Source organism: Castor canadensis, chromosome 12 (genome assembly GCF_047511655.1).
Source record: "Castor canadensis chromosome 12, mCasCan1.hap1v2, whole genome shotgun sequence".
In the NCBI taxonomy this organism is placed as follows: domain Eukaryota; kingdom Metazoa; phylum Chordata; class Mammalia; order Rodentia; family Castoridae; genus Castor; species Castor canadensis.
Window position 1 is genome coordinate 53,814,465 of NC_133397.1, and position 19,863 is coordinate 53,834,327.

Below are 19,863 nucleotides of genomic sequence, written 5' to 3' on the forward strand. Positions count from 1 at the left end.
TGAATGGTATCTGTGGCTGTGGCCTGCCTGCCCGCTGCTGTCAGCCTGCTGTTGCTGGAGGCATTTATGTAGATCTCAGGAGTGAGCTTAACACTCACCTGGCCCCACAGGCTTTGTTTACTCAGAGTTCTCCTGTGCACGATGCCACTGCTACAAGCTTTCCCCTTTCCAAGCACACTGGGGGAGGTGACACTGCACCCACTTTCTCTGGCCTGTGTGTTTATTTACAGCTCATGTGGGAAGTGGGTCTTCCCCCTTCTCCTGTGGAGTTTTCCTCCCACTGCCGCTTTTACAAGTTTCCCCGCTCCTGATTGCTGGGCGTGTGCTGCTGCTCCTGCAGGCCGTTGTGTTTGTTTACAGGTCATGTGGGAAGTGGGTCTTCCCCTCTCTCCTCTGGAGTTTTCCTCCCTCTGCCACTCTCATAAGCTTTCCCGCTCCTGGTTGCTGGGCACACGCTCCTGCTCCCGCCCTCTCGGCCAGGCCCGGCTTGTTTATTTACAGTTCCGGGAAGGATTCCCCTCCCCCGCTTCAGTGCTCAGGGCGCCCCACCCTCTTTGCCATGTGTCTCTATTGTTCTTATTGCTTATTACTCAGTTTCTCTTTTTTCCCCAGGTGGGGGTTGGTCTGTCCAGGGGGCTATGCTGATCTGGCCCAGGGTTTTCTGTGGAAGTACTGTGTACCGCTTAGCTCACCTTGTCTGTGTCTTCCCAAGCCATCTGAGCATAGGCAACCGGCTGCGGCCTGGGTCCCCTCCTGGTTTCTCCATTTAACGTGAAGTGGAGATTCTCTGCGCAGGCTGGAGGTGTGCAGGGGTCAAAGTTTTGCCTCTTCTCGGTGGCTTTGCCTGCAAGGTGTGTCTCCAGCATCTCTCCAAGATTTCACTATAAGGAGGCACACTTTCTGCTTCTTCCCTCTAGCCACCATCTTGGAATCTCCGAGTATTGGCCTTTAAGCAACACTTTGTAGTGTAGAAGAAGAAGAGTAGTTTTGTCTTCCATCTTTCGTGAGTTATTATCTGGGCTGCCCTGCAAAAAAAAAAAAATTAACAAGCAAAAAACAAGCAGATGTTTAATAACTTGCATAGCTCCTACATATGTGGGAGGTAACCTGTTAGGCAAACACCCACATCACACACAAAGGAGGCTCACGAGAGGTATCTCATGTCCAAAAGTTTAATAAGCAGGCTGGCTAGCCGAGAAAAAATGGTGCAGCAGCTTTTATCAGTGGGTCTTGCCTTAAGTAGCATTTGGGAGAAAGCAAGGGCTAGGGATGGGCAAAGAGAGGTGGCGGGAGATAAGGAACAGTGGGCTTTGTTCTACAAGGGATGAAAGCAGCTGTGGCTCAGGCTGCAGAATGGTGGCAAGGGGCAGTTCTTATCATAACCCAGGGAGAAAAATAAATCTCTAGAGTAGATATGAAAGGCACACTTTAAACTTTGATAAAGTTGACACCTAAATACCATCATTCTCTGAAACAAAGAAGGATGGGGGAAAAGCCTGGCTAAAATGGCCAGGAAAAGTACTTTGAAATCACAGCGAGATTTATTACTCAAGATTTATTTATGTCTTTTCCATTTATTAAGAGTCTGTTCATATAGTTATCTTTCTCCTTACAAATGGAAATTTTCTTTATAAATGTAAATTTCTCTTATAGAAGTGTTATTTTTCAGGGTTTCTTCTGTATCTATAGTTTCTCAAAATAATCCTGATATTAAAAAGATATATTTTAAGTGGCATGTTCTAGTCTCTTATAATCAGCTTTCAAGTCCCTTTAGTTGAGAGCTTTCCAAAAGGTGCTTTTTCAACTTCTGTCTATACCATTTATACTAGAGATCTGTGCAGGACCAAAAGCCTCCAGTAAACCTTGCTGGCTTAAGTGTTACAGCATTTTAGCCAGAGGGAAGTTCCATAAGCATGAAAGTAGGAAAGTTTATTATGAAGGGAAAGCTCCCACAGGAAGGGGGGGTGTCCAAAGTGGGTTAAGTGAATTCTGAAGAAGCAGGGCCTAGTGTTTTTTATTGAACTAGTTCTGATATGGCTCAATTTACATGCTAATAGGTACAAAAAGGGTGCTATGCTCATTCATTGGTTGACAACACAGCAAGGGCAGATTGGAGAGCTACCCTTACCTTTGTAGCTTGAAGGGCAACCAACAGTTCCCATTTAGGTCTGTCCTGCCCTTCCTCCCTTCTCCTTATCCACCCCCATCAGGTAAAGGAGAGATAGACAATATGTTTTTCTCTGGTTGAATCATTTTGTGCAACCTTGTATGTTTTTCAAGATAAGTTCTTGTGGGTATACTTCCCAGTGGGACTTTCCTGGGATACCCCTCCCCCCTTGCTGTTCTACCTGCAGTTGGCTATCTAATTATTCTACCTATTTACCATGAAGTGGGAAAAGTTGGGAAGTACTGCTTTATTAATTTGTGGTTATAGTCTGAGACTGTATACATGAGAAGAGTTTTATATATATAGGTGAGAGAAATATACAAGTTTGAACCAGTACATCAGCAAGTCTGCTATGTTTGAAAATAGAAAGCAAAAAAATTCAGATTCTAAAGGTTAAGAGGGGCTTACTTGCTTGGTCCTGAGACTTTGCCAGTTTCTTCATGGTTGAACCTGACCTTTTCCAATTCCTAGTATTTTAACCCAGGGGGTGGTCTTGTCAAATATGCAACTAACATCTACTATGAAGGGAAAAGAGGACAATTGTGTGCCTGAAAGTCTCCTGGAAGTGCTTGAAGCTCTGGGGATGTTAACATTGTAAAAACATGTAGAAAGGGATTTACTGTTTGGTGGTGTTTCCCAATGTGTGAATTTTTCTGTTTCTCCAAGCCAATGTCAGGCCCTAGGAGTCTTACATGTGACTGTTACTATTAAGAGCCAAGTGCCTATTTTAAAGGAAAGGAGCTAGCTCTTCAACAAAATTAGAGATAAGGGCAAAATAGTTTCTGCCTGGAAGCGAGGGGGTAGAGGGGGAGAGGGAGGGGGTAGGGTGGTTAAGGGAGGGGGCGGGGAGGAAGAGGGGAGAAATGACCCAAACATTTTATGTACATATGAGTAAAATAAAAAATAAAAAAATAAAGGAAAAGAGCTAGTAGTTAAAATGTTTAGCAGGACTCCTTGTAAAGTATGGGGGACAAGATATGTATAACAGAGTAGAGAGATTCATAGTAGGGAGACTGTTTTACAAGAGACATAATGCTTGTATATTTTCTATATTATTTACTCTTTATAATAGCCCTATAAAATAGGTATTGTTTTCCCATTTTTTTTGCATTTGGAAAACTTAAGAAAGTTAATTTTTTTCCAAGGTCACATAGCTAATAAATAATCTTAGAGTCAGATCTAAATCCAAATAGTCTAAATTTTCAAAACAATGATATTTTCCCCCTTGTAGTACTGCTTTGGATTGTGATGGAGAGTGCATTCTATCTGACTTTCCTTTAGAGGGAAAGGGAAGCTGGATATAAAATAGCAGAATAGTTGGAATTTCCTTCCTAACTCTAATCTTCAAAATGCCTTAAATATACTGGCTTTGAAACATAATACCAGATCTCATAAGTGATGTAATGGTAGGGGCTGAGGGAAATTCCCCTCTTCCCATTGAAGGCATGATAACTGATGCTGAAACAACTGGACAGTACAAAGATTTACAGGAGAAAAGATGTACAGATTTATTAACACACAAGCAATAGGTGTCATACAAAGTAGGAAAACACAAAGGAGGACCAGATGACTGAAACTTAAATAGCCTCTTCATAGGGGACAGGGAAGAGAGGGATGTTGGTAGTGTTAGAGGGAGATCAAATTATTTTGGGGGGAAGGTGAATGGGCTTAAAGAATATCATTTTCTGAGTTCCATACTTCAGAGTACTCTGAGAAGAGCTCTTCTCCCAAACATATATGTAAATTTCTGATAGAGCTATTATACCCTAAGAAACAAAAGCTAATCATATCTTCAAGGTATAGCGTCTTTACTGTCATGTGTTTAGGTTTAACATCTGGTTTAGAGTTCACATTTCTAAAACTTTAATGTATTTCTTAGAGCAGTCTCAAACTGACAGAATTATTGGACATTCCATTTTAATGTTCATGTTATAATTTTGTTTTGTTTTGTTTTGTTTCTTTTAGCAGTACTGGGAGATTAAACTCAGGGCCTTGAGCTTGCTAGGCAAGCCACTCTACCACTTGAACCATGCCCCCAGCCCAATAATATTTTTACTCTTCATTGAGAAGATAAAGGTTTGCATTAGAATTCTTTATCTTCTCAGATTACAGATGTAAATAGTCATTAGCTTTGCTGGAGGCCCTTCCTCACAGCTTGAAATGAGGAATTTGTTTAATTTAATTTTTTTTAACCCCTAGGAGCATTTGACTCTCATCTGAAGTTCTAATTGACAGAGGGGGGAAAAAAGAAAATGATGGAATAGTTGACTACTTAACAGAAAAATCCAATTTAAATTTGGTTCCAATCCTCAGAGTAGGTTTGTACTTCCATACTTTAAAGAATTGATGTAGCTATTCTAATCCTTGTTTTGTTTTCTTCTAATTTTTGACTTAGAGGATTGATTTAACATAAATAACTTCACTGCTGTTTTCTCAGAGTGGGAGAATGAGATTATTATATCAAATAATAGATTGGAAATGCTGTGCCTACCAGCTCCTGTGCCCTCTTGCTAAGAGCAAGGGAATTATGGAAATGAAGTATGAAAGGCATCTAAACTATGGACTTCCTGGTTTTTTCATTGTTATTGTTGAATGTTAAAATTATCTCTCAATTTGATTATAAGAAAAGTGCTTGATTTGTATATTCTCCTTTTCAGGATTGACAGTGATGGGCAGGCAGGAAGAACAGAGTTTGCATCTTGCTCATTAGTAGTCCCCTAAAGCAGGTTCATATTCTAGGCAGATCTAGCCTGAGTCTTTTTCAGGGGGAAGAGGGGCAGTACTGGGGTTTTGAACAGGACTTGGAGCTTATAAGCAGGCACTCTGCCACCTGAGCTATGCCCTCAGCCCTAGCCTGGAGTTTTGTGTTTGTGCTGTGTCATATTCTTCTGGTGTGCTGCCCTGAGCTCAGAAAAAAGCAACACATACATTCAGTTGTGGCACCCCTAATATTCTTCCACTGACTGATGGATGTAAACTTCTTGGGCTAGTACAGGTAGCCCTGGGATATCAGGAGGCAGTTTTTAGGAGCATCCAGGAAGCAGGAAACTGCTGCTGACTTCATGCTGGCAGTGAAGTACTTTAGCCAAACTAGACTGCTAAAGTAATGTCTGTCAAAGCGAAGTGCTTATTTTTCCCTTGGGAAAATAAAAAACAGTGCTTAACTAACATTTCATGTTATTGGGTATGAAAGAATGTGGTGAAATCAGAGAGACGTAAGACATAGTTTTACCCATCCCCAAAACTATTAAGTTGTGTTAGATGCATTATCATTAAATCCTCAGAAACCTTACAAGGTAATATGTTAAAAAAAAAATCATCATTTTACAAATTAAGAAACTAAAACCAAGCTAACTACACAGGTAGAAAGTGGTGAAGTTTTTATTTAGATTCGAATTTAGGTTTGTATGACTTCAAAGCCTGTGTTGACTAATAGTTGGAAAAAGGAACTAGAAAAGTTATGCACATATATGTAGAATCAGACACTGTAAGACACTGTGCTACAGTTTTCACATTTAGAAGATCGTTAAGTTGTCTAGAAATTCAGAAGTGGGATAGGCCTGTTTGACTGGAAGGATCAGGAAAATCCTCCTTAAGGAGGTAAGACTTGGAGCTAGGTGTATGGCAGCTCAGAGGTAGAGCACTTGCCAAGCATGTGACAGGACCTGGGTTTGATCCCCAGTACTGCAAAAAAAAAGGGGGTGAGGTGGGGGTATAGTCTAGGCTTTGTGAAATATGTAAGACTTTTTTTTTAGAAAAGGACTTTCCATGTGGGAATATGACATCTAAAGGCAATGTGTGATCATAGATTTAATTCCAGACCAGGAAAAAACTCTATACATCACATGGGGCATTTCATAAAATTGAATGTAGATAGAATTAAGTATGCTTTTTTTTTTTTTTTTTTTTGGTGGTACTGGGGCTTGAACTCAGGTCTGACTCACACTTCCTAGGTAGGTGCTCTAACACTTGAGCCACTCCACCAGCCCTGAGTATAGATAGAATTAGATGTTAGTATAAGCTGAATATCCCTTTATCCTAAGTGCTCGGGTGTTTCAGATTTCAGGTTTTTTTGAATGTTGGACTATTTGCATGTATGTCATACATATCTTGGGGATGGATGAAATTCATTTATGTTTCATATACACATAACCTGAATATAACATAACTTTATACAGTATTTGTAGTGAACTGTGCTTTTTTTTTTTTTGAAACATGGTCTCTCTAGCCTTGAACTTGAGAGATCCTCCTTCCTCATCCTCCATATTATAGCTGTGTACCACCATGCCCAGTTGAGCCTATGTTTTGATTGTGATGTATCATATAAGGTCAGGTGTAAGATAATTTTCCACATGTGGTGACGTGTTAGCATTCAAAAAGTTTTGAATTGTGTAGCATTTTTGAGTTAGGGATGTTCTTCTACCTGTATTTGTTAGTATTATGTAACTGTGCTGTGAAAGTATATGTCCTTGTCTTTAGGAAATATACACTAACGTATTTAGGGATAAAGGGGCATAACATCTTAGGCTTACTCTCAAGTGGTTGTAAGAGAGAAAGAGAATGATAAAGCAAATGTAATAAACTTTAAACCTGATGAATTTGAGTAAAGAAAATAAAGAGAATCATATTTTTGTATGCTTGAAATTATACAACAAAATATTTCAAATGTCATACATTCTATAAATGTAGGTAAAATTCTTCAGAAACTGCAAAACCCAACTGAGACATTTTAACTAGAAATTAAGGTCTGTATTCTATTCATGCATGTTTCTCCCATTTGCAAAACACTTGCCAAACCAAATTGAAGAGATAGACAGTTATTTCGTAGAGAGAATACATAAAGCATACTGTCAAGATGTTTTTCTTATAACTCTGTTGGGAACATACCTCACTTTTCCTCAAAGTAGTTCATTGTTTTGCCCCCCAAAAAAAAATTCCATTTTGTTTGACGACTCTTAACATATTTCTGTCTTATAACAGTGTACAGCTCCCTGTACTTTCTTCATGTTTTAGATGGCTGTCAGTCAAGCCTTGATTATGTGTGAATGAACTGTACAGTTTGGGACATTTTCAAGGGTGTCATTCCTTTTTCCACCCAGGTCTACTTACTCTAGACTTAGGGAATAGATATGGGACAAATATAAAGGATGTTAAAGGTTTAAACTCACAATTTAGTTTGCTTATCGTCTTGCTTTCCAAAAGTGCAGATATTTGTAGTGAGCAGAATTTGGAATTTCTGCTGATTACTGATAGAAAGAACTCCAGGTTTAAGTAGGTATTTTGGTTCTACTGACTTAATCTTGGGGCAGTGCGAGAAGGAATCTCCTTTTAAGAGTTTTACATATTGGTCCATAGAACAACAAAGGTAAACCTTGCTTCCAACTCTTCTGCTGATGGTAACAAGTAACTGTATTGCACCTCCACATCCACAGAAAGAGGGAATAAAAAGCTTTTGTAATGCTAGGGGACTGGTAATCCTAATTTGGGAAGCTGAGGTCAGGAAGATTATAGTTTGGGGCCAGCTTCATGAAACCCCATCTCTAAAATTAACAGCAGCTGGGCATTCACACCTGTAATCCTAGATACTCAGGAACCAGAGATCAGGAGGACTGCAGTTCAAAGCCAGCCTAGACAAATAATTTGTGAAAATACCCAGCACTTCACAGAGAGGCTCAAGTGGTAGAGCATCTGCCTAGCAAGTGTGAAGCCCTGAGTTCAAACTCTAGTCCCATCAAAAGAAAAAAAAAAAGCTTTTGTAAGAACTTAGTTTCTGTATAATATGCTTCTGGCTTGTTGGTCTGGGTCCCATGCACATATTAACTCAGCTGTGCTGCTGTCCCATCGCACGTCTGTGCTTCTGCCTAAAATTTAGAATTCCAGCCAGGATGTGCTCACTACCTATCTATATCTATCTATATCTATCTATGCTTCCTTGTTTTGGGTTTTTTTTTTTTTTTTGGTGGTACTGGGGTTTGAACTCAGGGCCTATACCTTGAATCACTTCACCAGCCTTGTTTTGTGATGGGTTTTTTTGAGATAAGGTCTCACAGATTATTTGTCCGGGATTGGCTTTGAATCATGATCCGCCTGATCTCTGCCTCCTAAGTAGCTAGGATTACAGACATGAGTCACTGGCACCCGGCTCTATAAAGTGGTTTTTTTTGGCCACTGTCGGTTGGCTTTCAGTATCATACTGGCAACACCCAGCTTTCTTTTTTGAGTCTTTCTTGAAATTAACTGAATCACAGAATAACATTCACATGTGGGTACTTAGTGATTATTATTGGTGGTGTTTAAGCTATATATGAATGTGAGTCAGGAATTTGAAATGGTTAAGTGCTTAGGTTCTGAAGCCAGAAAGACTGGGTTTAAAACTGGCCCTGACACTTATTACTTATGTGACTTTAAACAAGTTACTCATTATCTTTCCTTCTCTGTAAAATGGGATAAAATTATCTTCACTGACATGGTGCATGTATAGGCCTTGGCACTTTGTATGTGTTCAATAACTGTTAGCCATGTTAGTTATCACTGTTCATTAATGTTACCATCTTTTATTCTAAATGTAATTTGTTAGTATCTTCAGATTTTTCAGCTTTGACTCACAATCTCTTCTATTTCTATGTCCCATGCTGAGTTTTTCTGTAATTGTTGCATTTCTTTTTTCCTAAGAGTCCAGAGATAATCCATGTATTCTATCCACACAACATTTTCTACTCCTTCCACTGCCCCCAAAGCGTCCTGTCTACTGCATGAATGGTAGTGACCAAATAGGAATCTGATTTCTTCCCCAGTTATGATTTACTTATGCTCTGTCTTTTGCAAAGAACTAGACTTTTAAGTTTATAGAATTGCGGGGCAATTTTAAGTAAATGAGCCTTACTTTCTTTTCTTCCATAAACAGGATTAGAGTACATCAAAGCCCATAAAATCTATTACTTTTTCTGCCAGATTTGGCTGGCAAGATCTGCTTCAGGTCAGATGGGAAAATTCTGTCACATTTACACTGTTAAAGTGCACCTTCTGGCTTCATCTCTGCCTAGTTATTAATAAGAGCATTCTAAGGATCACATGAGCTCATACCTGTGGAAGAGCTTTTTAAAGTATAAAACACTATGTGTCAATAGGAGGGATGATTACTGCATTTGAACAATGATTCCAGCAACCAAGTGATGTCAGAATTCAACCCTAGCTAATAAAGTGCAACTTCCTCTCTTCCTACCTCCTACACATCACCTCCAGAAGTTTTCAGTATATTACTTGAGTTAGAGATGCAAGTGTCTGACTTTATACAGTGACTACAAATCCTTTCTTTCCCTCAGGCCCACATTATTCCTTCACAGAATGGTGTGCCAGATCCCAGCCTAGAATTTGGGATATAACATGGCAGGCAAGACAATTAATAGGATGTAGGAATGGAGATTAGACAAGATTTCTTTCGTGCTATTTTCTAATCCCCTTCCTGACAGTTTTTATCCTGGCAGCACTCATAGGTTAAATGACATTTCAAAATTATGTTCAATAAGAGTAAGGCTAGATGTGGCTTCTGTCCAAGTGGGCTGGCAGACTTGGCCAATCAACAGATAGCTTTTGTGTATGTGGTTGGCTTTTCTGATTGTTTTTTTGTTTGTTTGTTTTTTGGGGGTTTTCCCCCTTATTTCTGGGCTAATGACTAGAAATTCTTATTTGTACATTATGAGCAGAAAACTAGAATTATGTGTGAAATTGTTGTTGTCATCAACATCCATCATATCAACCACAAACCCATGGTTGATAAGCACAGAATACTCTAAGCTTTGGGGATTGTTATTGATTTATTGTATCTCCTCCAAATTCATATATTGAAGTTCCTTTTTATACCTCAGAATGTAACTTATATTTGGAGGTAAGGTCTTTGAAAAGGTGAATGAATCAAAAGAAGGCTGTTAGGGTGGGGTTGGAATTCAAAATGACTGATGTCCATATGAGAAGAAAAGACACCAGAGGTGTTTGTGCACAGATGAAAGGCCAATTTCCAAGTCAAAAAGAATGGGCTCAGAAGAAACCAAACCTGCTGACCATTGATCTTATACTTCAAGCTTCCAAGAACTGTGAGAAATAAATTTCTGTTGTGTAAGGCACTCAATCTGTGGCATTTTATTGTGGCAGCCCTAGCAAACTTAATGCAGGGGTATAAACACAAAGAACTTTTGTAGTTGGAAACCCAACAAAGTCCCCACAAGCCCCACCACCTTCCCCAAAAGAAAACATCATCTAAAACTTTTTCTCCCCAAATCATCATTTCCTGAATCTGAAAGTCATCCTGCACTTTATATAGTCCCCTCCAGAAATTGGCCAAGGGAAATGCTATTTTCTAACTATGCCTGTTTCTGCTTAAATAGTGTTGTCACGAATAACTTAAAAAAACCACACTGAGAAAACTGGAAGTAGATGAAATGTAAATAATGTTGTTGGCAGAGAAAGTTGGTGATGCCTCTAGTTGGAAAATATCTACAATCCCAGAATTGATTGATTAGTACCACTTCTGCTTCTTCCCCCCCACCCCCCCACCCCCACCCCCGCCATTGTATTTCAAGATAGTTCCTGATTTTAATCTGTAGATTATCAAGAACCCTTTAAAAAGCAAGTGATATCACATAGTTAGTTCCTGTCTTGCTAATGTTGTTCAAGCTACTCTGGATGACTTGCCTTTAGGGGGAGAGATTAGTCTCTAGTTCTCTCATGTAAATATTGTAGTTTGTTTGTCAAAGTTTTTGCAAATGAGTTTATTCTATAATGTACCTCATCAGGAATCATGGGCCCCAATTTGAACTTCAAACTAAAATCAGCAGTATTCTTTCTTTAATGTGCTAAGAGTTTTGTCATTTAATTTATTAAAGATTGCTGTGAAATTTCTCCCTCTTTCAGTGTGATTTGCCTTTCACCTATTCAGTAGTTGTTCCTCAGTTACTGTGTCCATTGTCATGTGGGAACTAGTTCTACATAGCCAGGAATTAGTATTATTTCCTGCAAATAAAATCAGAGCACCACACCTAGCATAGTGCTGTGCAACTATAATCCTGGTACTCAGGAGACAGAGGCAGGAGAATTTCCCCCTAGTGGCCAGCCTAGACTACACAGCAAGACCTGTCTTAAACAAACAAAACAAAATAACCCAAACAAACTAAACAACCAGAGCGCCCCAAATAATTTTTTACTTAAAGCTTTTGGTCAAAGGCTTAAAAATATAGAAAATCTTAATACCCAATACCTAAGCAATGAGAAAATGAACTAAGGCATGTTGTTTTGGAAAAGTAGAAATTAACCAGTGATTCATTTGTATTCAGTTTTTAATGTTTATTTAACTTGGCTACATTTTATTTTCTTTTTTGAATGTTCCTAAAATCTCTTTGTAAAGGCTGAGATCCTGGTGAGTTCTCATTCTACTATGTTAAATTTACACTAATCAAGTTTGAAAGTGAACAATAGTCAGTTGTGGGTGTGGTGGGTGATGGATTGAATCAATGAACTGGGAATTCTGGGCTTTCCACAATTGGGGCGAGTTTATGGCTTCTCTTGTTCTTTTCTAGTAGTAAAATGATGATCGATCATACCCCACCTTCCCTTATCCACTGAGATCAACTGAGCTGTAGCGGGAAACAGAATGTGCATCAGTCTTCATTGAAATTTCGAAGGCAAACGTAATAGTTTAGTTTTGTTAGCTGTACATAATCCAGCCAATGGTAGAACTACTCATTCTTGCAAGAACAAAACTATTTTTTTTCCCTTTCAGAAACAATTTGGAACTGCCTGGGCCAAAATACATTTTCCTTTTGACCAGCACACATTGGCAAGACAGGCATGTCTGTTTTCTTCTAAACCATGCCTTTAGCTTGTTTCCAGCTAAGAAATCTCACACCAAAAGAAGAATCTTGACTATCTGTTCTTGGCATTTTCCTACTTTCTCTCTTTTTAGAAAGAAACTTTGGATAGTGTTCTTGGAATTTCATTGCCTTTCTAGCTCACAGCCCTTAGCCTATGGATAGATAATGAAAAAGCTCAGCAGTAGGAGGTTGTGTGTATGTAGGGTGATGTGTAGGTCATGTGATGTGTATATGTGTAAATTTGGTTATAGTTTGGATCTGAAATGTGTTAAAGGCCCAGTCCCCAGCTTGGGAGTATTGGAAGGTTAAAAACTTTAAGAGCTGAGGCCTAATGGGAGGTATTTTGGTCACTGGGGTTATGCCTTTGAAGGGAATTATAGGATCCTACCCCATCCTTTCTCTCTCTTGCTTCATTGCCGTGAAGAGAAATGGGCCTCCTCTAGTATTAGTCATGGACTGAAACTTCCAAAACTGTGAACCAAAATAAATCTTTTCTTTTAATAAGCTGATTATTGGAGGCTTTTGTTACAGTAACAGAAAGCTGACTGACACAATTTTCCTTGAGTTTATCTTGCTAATGCTCGATTTGTAAGGTTCCCTGGGATTTTATGGTGCTGGCAGCCTTGGTGATTGGGTGATTAAAAGACCATGGAGGTATAAATCAAAGGATCTGAGTAAGTGAAGATATTTCACTATAGAAATGTGTGTGTATTGATAGAGACTGTTGGGTAAGGAGAAAGATTTGCCTTTGGTGCTTTTGTCATTCTTTGGTTTTGCACACTCTACCACCAGTCCCCCTCTGTGCTTTAAGGCAGGCTACTTGGGTTTATTCTTCTTAGGAGAAAATATTTTGGAGGTGGGGATTGAACCCAGGCCCTTGCACATGTTAAGCATGTGTTCTACCACATGTTTTAAAGACATTTTAGGCTGAGGGCAATAGTCCTGGTCACTGAAGAGAGGGAAATGTTTGGGAATAAGATCTTTCTTGCTTAAATTAATTTTGATTTTCAGAAGTAGTTGTGTAAAGTCACAGTTAAAGCTCCTCTCAATGACTAACCACTGGTGAAGTGGTTCAAGTGGTAGAGCACCTGCCTAGCAAGTATGAGGCCCTTAGTCCAAATTCCAGTACCACCAAAACAAAACAACTCTAATCTTTCTTTTATAAAATCTCTGCAGAGTTGCTGTGATAGATTAACCAGTTTAAACTTCACTTCATTTTTCCATCTTACGAGAATATCTAAAAGATTGACCAATAAGGGAGAGGGAAGAGAAGCAACAGAAACCAGATAATAGGTCTCTGGATAATTAAGATATTTTATTTTATTTTGATATTTGAATTAGGTGCCTTGGGTTTATTTAGTGGCAGCTTAACGTTAGTGGTAGATCTGAAGATTCCTAGATAGCCAATGTCTTTCTCCCTATTTGAAAAATAACTAAAGCAAAAAGAGCTAGGGGCATGGCTCAAGAGGTAAAGGCCTGCCTAGCAAGCACAAGACCCTGAGTTTAAATTCTAATACCACTTGCACCTTCCAATTTCAACTTTGCCACTTGTAGAAGAAACCACAGCATATTTGAACTTGCCAAATTTGTATTAGAATGTTAAATGATATAATAAATTGATAAATCTTTATGACAGTTTTTTGCATAGGAAATAGTAATAGTATAGAAAATTAGTTTTATTTTATGTTGCATTTGTTTTAAATAGTTCCACTTAGGTATGTAATGTCATAAGACTTTTATTTTCTGTCCTTAGCACTTTATCACTGTAGTATTGTTTTGCAGAAGAATCACTCAAGTATGCTTATAGCACCTGGTTAAGGAGGTCGTTAAAGTGGAAGTTACACACAAAGCAGTTATTTACTGTGTAGATAGAAATAGCCAAACATTTGCCTATTAGCAACCTTCAGTTATTCTCTAGACTAATAATCAGTTACACTCTCTGATCCTGCTAGGAAATGTGTTTTATCTAGGGAGGTGGGGGGAATGAGGGAGAAGTGACACAAACAATGTATACACATGTAAGTAAATGTAAAAATGATAAACTAAAAGGAGAGAGAGAAAAAAAAAAAGAAATGTGTTTTATCTAAAGCATTAAAGATTTAGGCTTGACAAAGAAAAGTTTCCTAAGGTGTGTAGGCTGGTTATTCAGGAAAGGAGTTCCAAGGAATATGTGATGTGGCCTTCTGGATTTACAGCTGGCCTGGTTTTCTGTTAGTTTGGAGAACATAGTCTCTCAAGGTTGTTTTCTTAGGATTTTATGACTTTTTAAGCTCTTGTACTTGAAGAGACAAAAATTTGAACATTTTGCCTTTATTTTCTATTCTAATTTGAAATAAACCCTTAGGTTTATTCACTGCTGAAAGCCCCATGATTCATACATGTTGTTGATAATGATGTGCTCTACCCCAGCCTACATCCTTTATTGAAAAGGAGGAAATTTGCTCCTTTACACACCTGTAGTCCTAGAACTTGGGAGATTGAGGCATGAAGATAATGAGTTCAAGGCCAGCCTGGGATACATAACAAGTTCCTGCTTCAAAAAACAGTCAGGTGCTGGTGGCTCATATCTGTAATCCTAGCTCTTGAGGGGCCGAGATCAGGAGGATTGTGGTTCAAGGCCAGCCCAGGCAAATAGGTCAAGAGACTCCATCTCTGAAATAACCAGAGCAGAAATGGATTAGAGGTGTGGCTCAAGTGGTAGAGCATCTGCTTTGCAACCATGAACTCCTAAATTCAAACCCCAGTCCCACTGATAACGGCAAATAATGTTTCCAGAAGATCTTGATTCTTGCACTCTCTCATGGAGGAATCCAAGCAGAACACATGGGTGTAAATGGGTTTATTAAATGTTAGGAAAAGGGAAATACAAAGAGTTGGGCCCAGGTGAAGTCTGTCAACAGAGAGCAAGCTTTTCTGTTTTCAGGTGCTTTAAAAACTTATGCTAATCTATGGTATGGGAGGAACAAGGTGAAGTCCATCCAAAAATCAATGATGGCATGGGGAGTTCTCGGCCAGGTGTGAGGGTGTCTGGGCCTCCCTGGGTACCCTGCATGTGAGTCCCAAACTTTCCTTACTCCTAGCCTGCCTTACCACCACCAAAACAAAAAAAAAAGAAAAGGAAGGAAAGAAAAGAGACTCATTTGACAAAGCCAGTATTACCCTGATAATAAAACCAAATAAGGACAAAAGAAAACTATAGATCAGTATCTGATGACCATAGATGTAAAAAATCCTCAATAAAATACTTGAAAACCAAATTCAATAAAATGATCATATGCTATGATCAAATTGGTTTTGTTCTAGGGATGTAAGGTTGGTTCAACACACACAAATCAATAAATGTAATAAAGGACGTAAACAGAATAAAGGACAAAAATCACACAGTCATCTCAACAGATAGAAAAGAAGTCTTGGCAAAACTCAGCATTCCTTCATCATAAAAGCTGTGATGAAACTAGGACTTGGAGGAACATACCTTAACATAATAAATGCTGTATACAATAAAACTGTAGCCATCATTATACTAACTGGAGAAACTGAAAACATTTCCTCTAAAATCTTTGCCAACTGTTCATCTGATAAGGAGTTAATATCCAGAATATATAAAGAACTAAAAAAATTCAATACCAAAAGGACAAGCAATCCAATAAATAAATAAATGGGCTGGGCACTGGAGTCTCATGCCTGTAATCCTAGCTTCTCAGGAGACAGAGATCAGGAGGATCTAGTTTCAAAGGCAGCTTAGGCAAATAGTTTGCAAGATCTCATCTTGAAAAAACCCATCACAAAAAAGGGCTGGTGGAGTGGTTCAAGGTATAGGCCCTGAGTGCAAACCTCAGTACTGCAAAAATAAATAAATAAATGGGCAAATGAATTGATTAGACAGTTCTCAAAAAAAAGCAGACATGACCAACAAATACATGGAAAAAAGTATTCAACATCTTTGGCTATAATGGAAATGCAAATCAACACTATCCCTAGAGTCTGTCTCACCCCAGTCAGAATTGCTATCAATAGCAAAACAAACAAATAAACAAATGATGGTGAGGATGTATGTGTATATATTTGTGTGTGGAGGGGCCTTTATACATTGTTGGTAAGTATGCACTTCAATCTTTTTTTTTTTTTTTTTCCGGCACTGGGGTCTGAACTCAGGGCCTCGTGCTTGCAGCCCTGGGAATATAAATTAGTAAGCCACTATAAAAATCAGTATGAAGGTTCATCAAAAAACTAAAAGTAGGGCTGGAGGTGTGGCTCAAGTGGTAGAGCACCTGCCTAGCAAGCATTAAGCCCTGAGTTCAAACCCTAGTACTGCCAAAAAAAATTTAAAAAATAAAAAAAATAGGTGAAGGACATGAATAGACATTTCTCAAAAAACGATATACAAGTTTGGTCCCTATCACTATGGAAAATAAAATAGGACATACAAATGGCCAACAAGTGTATGAAAAGATGTTCAACATCACTAATCATCAGAAAATGCAAATCAAAACCACAATGAGGTATAATTTCACTCCAGTTAGAATGACTAGTATGAAAGAGCCAAAAAATTAATAAATATTGGTGAGGCTGTGGAGAAAGGGGACTGCTCATTAGTATAGCCCTTATGGAAAACAGTATGGAAGTTTCTCAGGAAACTAGAATGAGAGCTACTGTATGACCTAGCAGTGCCACTACTGGGAATGTATCCAAAGTAATTAAAATCAGTATGTCAAAGAGAGAAATATCTACACTTGTATGTTTACTGCAGTGCAATTCACAATAGCCAAGATAAGAATCAAGCTATGTGCCCATCATCAAGTGAAAGGATAAAGATGTGGGGGGTGTGTGTATGTACATACACAGTGAAATATTATTCAGTCATAAAAAGAATGGATTTCTGGGACTGGAAGTATAATTCGAGTACAGCACTTGGCTGACATGTGTAAGGTCCTGAGGTCAACCCCCCAGTACTGTAAAAAAGAAGGAAAGGGGAAAAAAAAGAAATTATGTCATTTGCAGCAATGAGGTGGAAATGGGGGACATTGTGTTAAGGGAAATAAGTCAAGTACAGGAAAACAAATACCAAGTGTTCTTACTTATGTACAAGCTAAAAAGTTAATCTCAAAAAAGCAGAGAATAGAATAGTGGTTACCAAAGCCTGGCAAGGATGTGGGGGAAGGAGGTATGGAGGGATGTTAGTTATCAGGTATGGAGATGCAGCTGGATCAGAGGAGTAACTTAAAATGTTCTGTGCCACATTCGGATAACTGTGGGTGATAACAATTAACTGAGTGTTTCAAAATAGTTAATAGACAGGATTTTGAATGTCTTCCAACACAAAGATATGATCTGGTCATTATACCTTGTGAACATGTATTGAAGTGTCATACTCTACCCCATAAATATGTACAATTACTATGTGCCAATTAAAAATAAAAACACATTTAGCCAGGCATGGTGCCCTGCAATTCCAGTGCTCAAGAGGCTAAGATAGGAGGATTGCTGCTAGTTCAAGTCCAGCCTGGGCCACTTAGTGAGACCCTGCCTCCAAAAAAGAATAGAAAAAAAGTATAGAAGTAATCTGAGCTTCATTGATATTTAAGGGTCCATTAAAAGATTGAGTACTGAAACCTGCAGCAAACTAATAATCCCTTAGTCAGAAAAATGCTATTTATGAACACACCTTACTCAGTTATTCCTGTCTCTCACAAGTGCCCTTCACAAGAGATTATAAGTGTAATCTCTTCACGTGTAAACACAAAACCAGGTGATTTAGTACTAGATGTACCTGACTTTCACTGAGGTGAAACATAAGTTATAACATTTCTTTTGAGGTATATATACACACACACACACACACCTATTACATGTATATTTGTATGTTAGACACTAGGTTCTGGGCAATATTGTTTCCAAGGCCAAATGTGAAAAAAATTACTTAAAATCAAGCTAAGATCTCAGTAAAACTGAATGAAAAAACAAGAGGCTTTCCAATCTAAGACCTATTCTTAATTTTACCAAGTGAATTGCCTAATTTGTCATAAATTTGCCTTTCCAAAAAAGAGCCAACTTTATAGCATGAAACACAGAGAGCTTCCATTAATATTCTTTCCTTGTTTAAACTAGGTTTTTTTCTTGTACTAAGTGAAAAGTTGGCAGAGTTTCTGAGTTCACTATGAGTCTACACTTCTTTGGTATCCAAGTATGTTTAAGGCAGGGTTCCTGTAGTCAGGGAAAACTGCCTTTCCTCCTGTGGAAGCCTTTCCTCTGAGAGGCCCCCTTTCTCCCTCTGCACTTACTCCCCTGGGGCTCTTCAGTGCCATCTGTATACATTGTTCAGCAGCTTAGCAACAACAAAAGCTTCTTCAGAATTAACTCCTAATGATTCTTCTATCTAACTATGGCAGAGTGACTCTTGCCAGCTTAAGAGGCTTGTTGACCTGCATCTGCCTGACACTGGGGAAAAAGCTGGGAAATGCCATAGGGAAGAAAAACTTTTCCTCTACTCTTTTAGGTTCTATGTATGAAGACTACAAATTAAACTGAGAAAAGATTGACAGAAAAAGTTTATAAATTTTTATTGATGTTGGTATTTTAAATAATTACATACACAACAAAACTAAAAACCCAAAGAGGTAGTTATACTTGAAATCTTATATGCCACTTTAACAGAGACTGATACATTATGAAGTGACAACAGGTGGTAAACTATAGGAAGATATATAATATATAAATAATAATAGAGCTATTTTATCAAAACTGTGCAGACTTGTTGTGGTGCCAACTTTCCATCTTCATCAGCATAAAACTCCACCAGAGAAGAGATTTATGGCAGTCCTCATTTTTCAGAAGTTTCTGCCTTTAACCAGATAAAGGAAACTCAAAAAGACTTCATTCTCCATCTGTTGATTCTAAGTTACCTTCAATTCAAAATAATCCATATGCCAAAGTGGCACACTTTGGGGTGACACTTTCTGATCCCCTTTAGTGTTTAGAGAAGAAAATGTAGAGAAAAGAACATTAACCTGGTGAGTTTGCTAGCAACAAATAGAGGGACGTTGCCTAAGGCCCTAATTCTGTTTTCTAGAAAACAAGGCAGTTGGATTATATGCCATCTAAGGACTCATACTGCTCTAAAATTACTTGATTGCTGTCCTTAAGAATCTTAACTATCGCTGAGTTCAAGCCCCAACACCACCAAAAAAAAAAATCTTGAATATTGTCACTCTTGGATACATACAATTATCCCTTGTCTTTCAAAACAATATGGACCTAGGATTTGTCCACTGTACATGAAATTTCTGCCACCACACCTGAAAGAACTTATTCTTTTATATCTACCTAACCTAGGATTAATTTATCAATTCTAACAGTTACTGAAGGAAACATATTAGAAGGAGACATTAGGAGGGAGACCTTGCAGTAAGTAGAAAGAACCCAGAAATGTTTATTGCTGTTTCAAGATTGGTTATCTTTTAGTTGTCTGGCTAATGTTTCCCCAGGAACTTGTCACAATTTCTGGCATGACAAAATCTGAATTAACTCACTTCCAGGCTAACTCAGAACAAATCACTGTCCTCCTTTCATTATTATACTACAGGGTGCTTGTGGCAAGTACACAGACTTTGGAGTCAGCCAGAGGTGGAAGTTCACAATATGACTGTGCCATTTTCTGATTTTAACCTTTCTGCACCCCACATTTCTCATCTATAACATAGCAATACCTCAGTACTAACCTTAAAAATTATAAGACAATCAAATGATATGACAGGAAGAGCTTCTCAAATAACCACAGTATGTGAACAACTGACATCCTTACATTTTATGAAACACTACCATAAAATCAGTTTT

General features: G+C 38.4%; 2 protein-coding genes across 2 annotated transcripts in view; both read left to right on the plus strand.

Annotated features, from left to right (window-relative positions):
• Commd1 (copper metabolism domain containing 1) overlaps nt 1–19,863 on the plus strand; it is a 165,726-nt gene that overhangs the window by 145,213 nt on the left and 650 nt on the right. The gene's annotated exons all lie outside the window — the stretch shown is intronic.
• The window catches only part of B3gnt2 (UDP-GlcNAc:betaGal beta-1,3-N-acetylglucosaminyltransferase 2), a 177,247-nt gene that overhangs the window by 79,741 nt on the left and 77,643 nt on the right, over nt 1–19,863 (plus strand). The gene's annotated exons all lie outside the window — the stretch shown is intronic.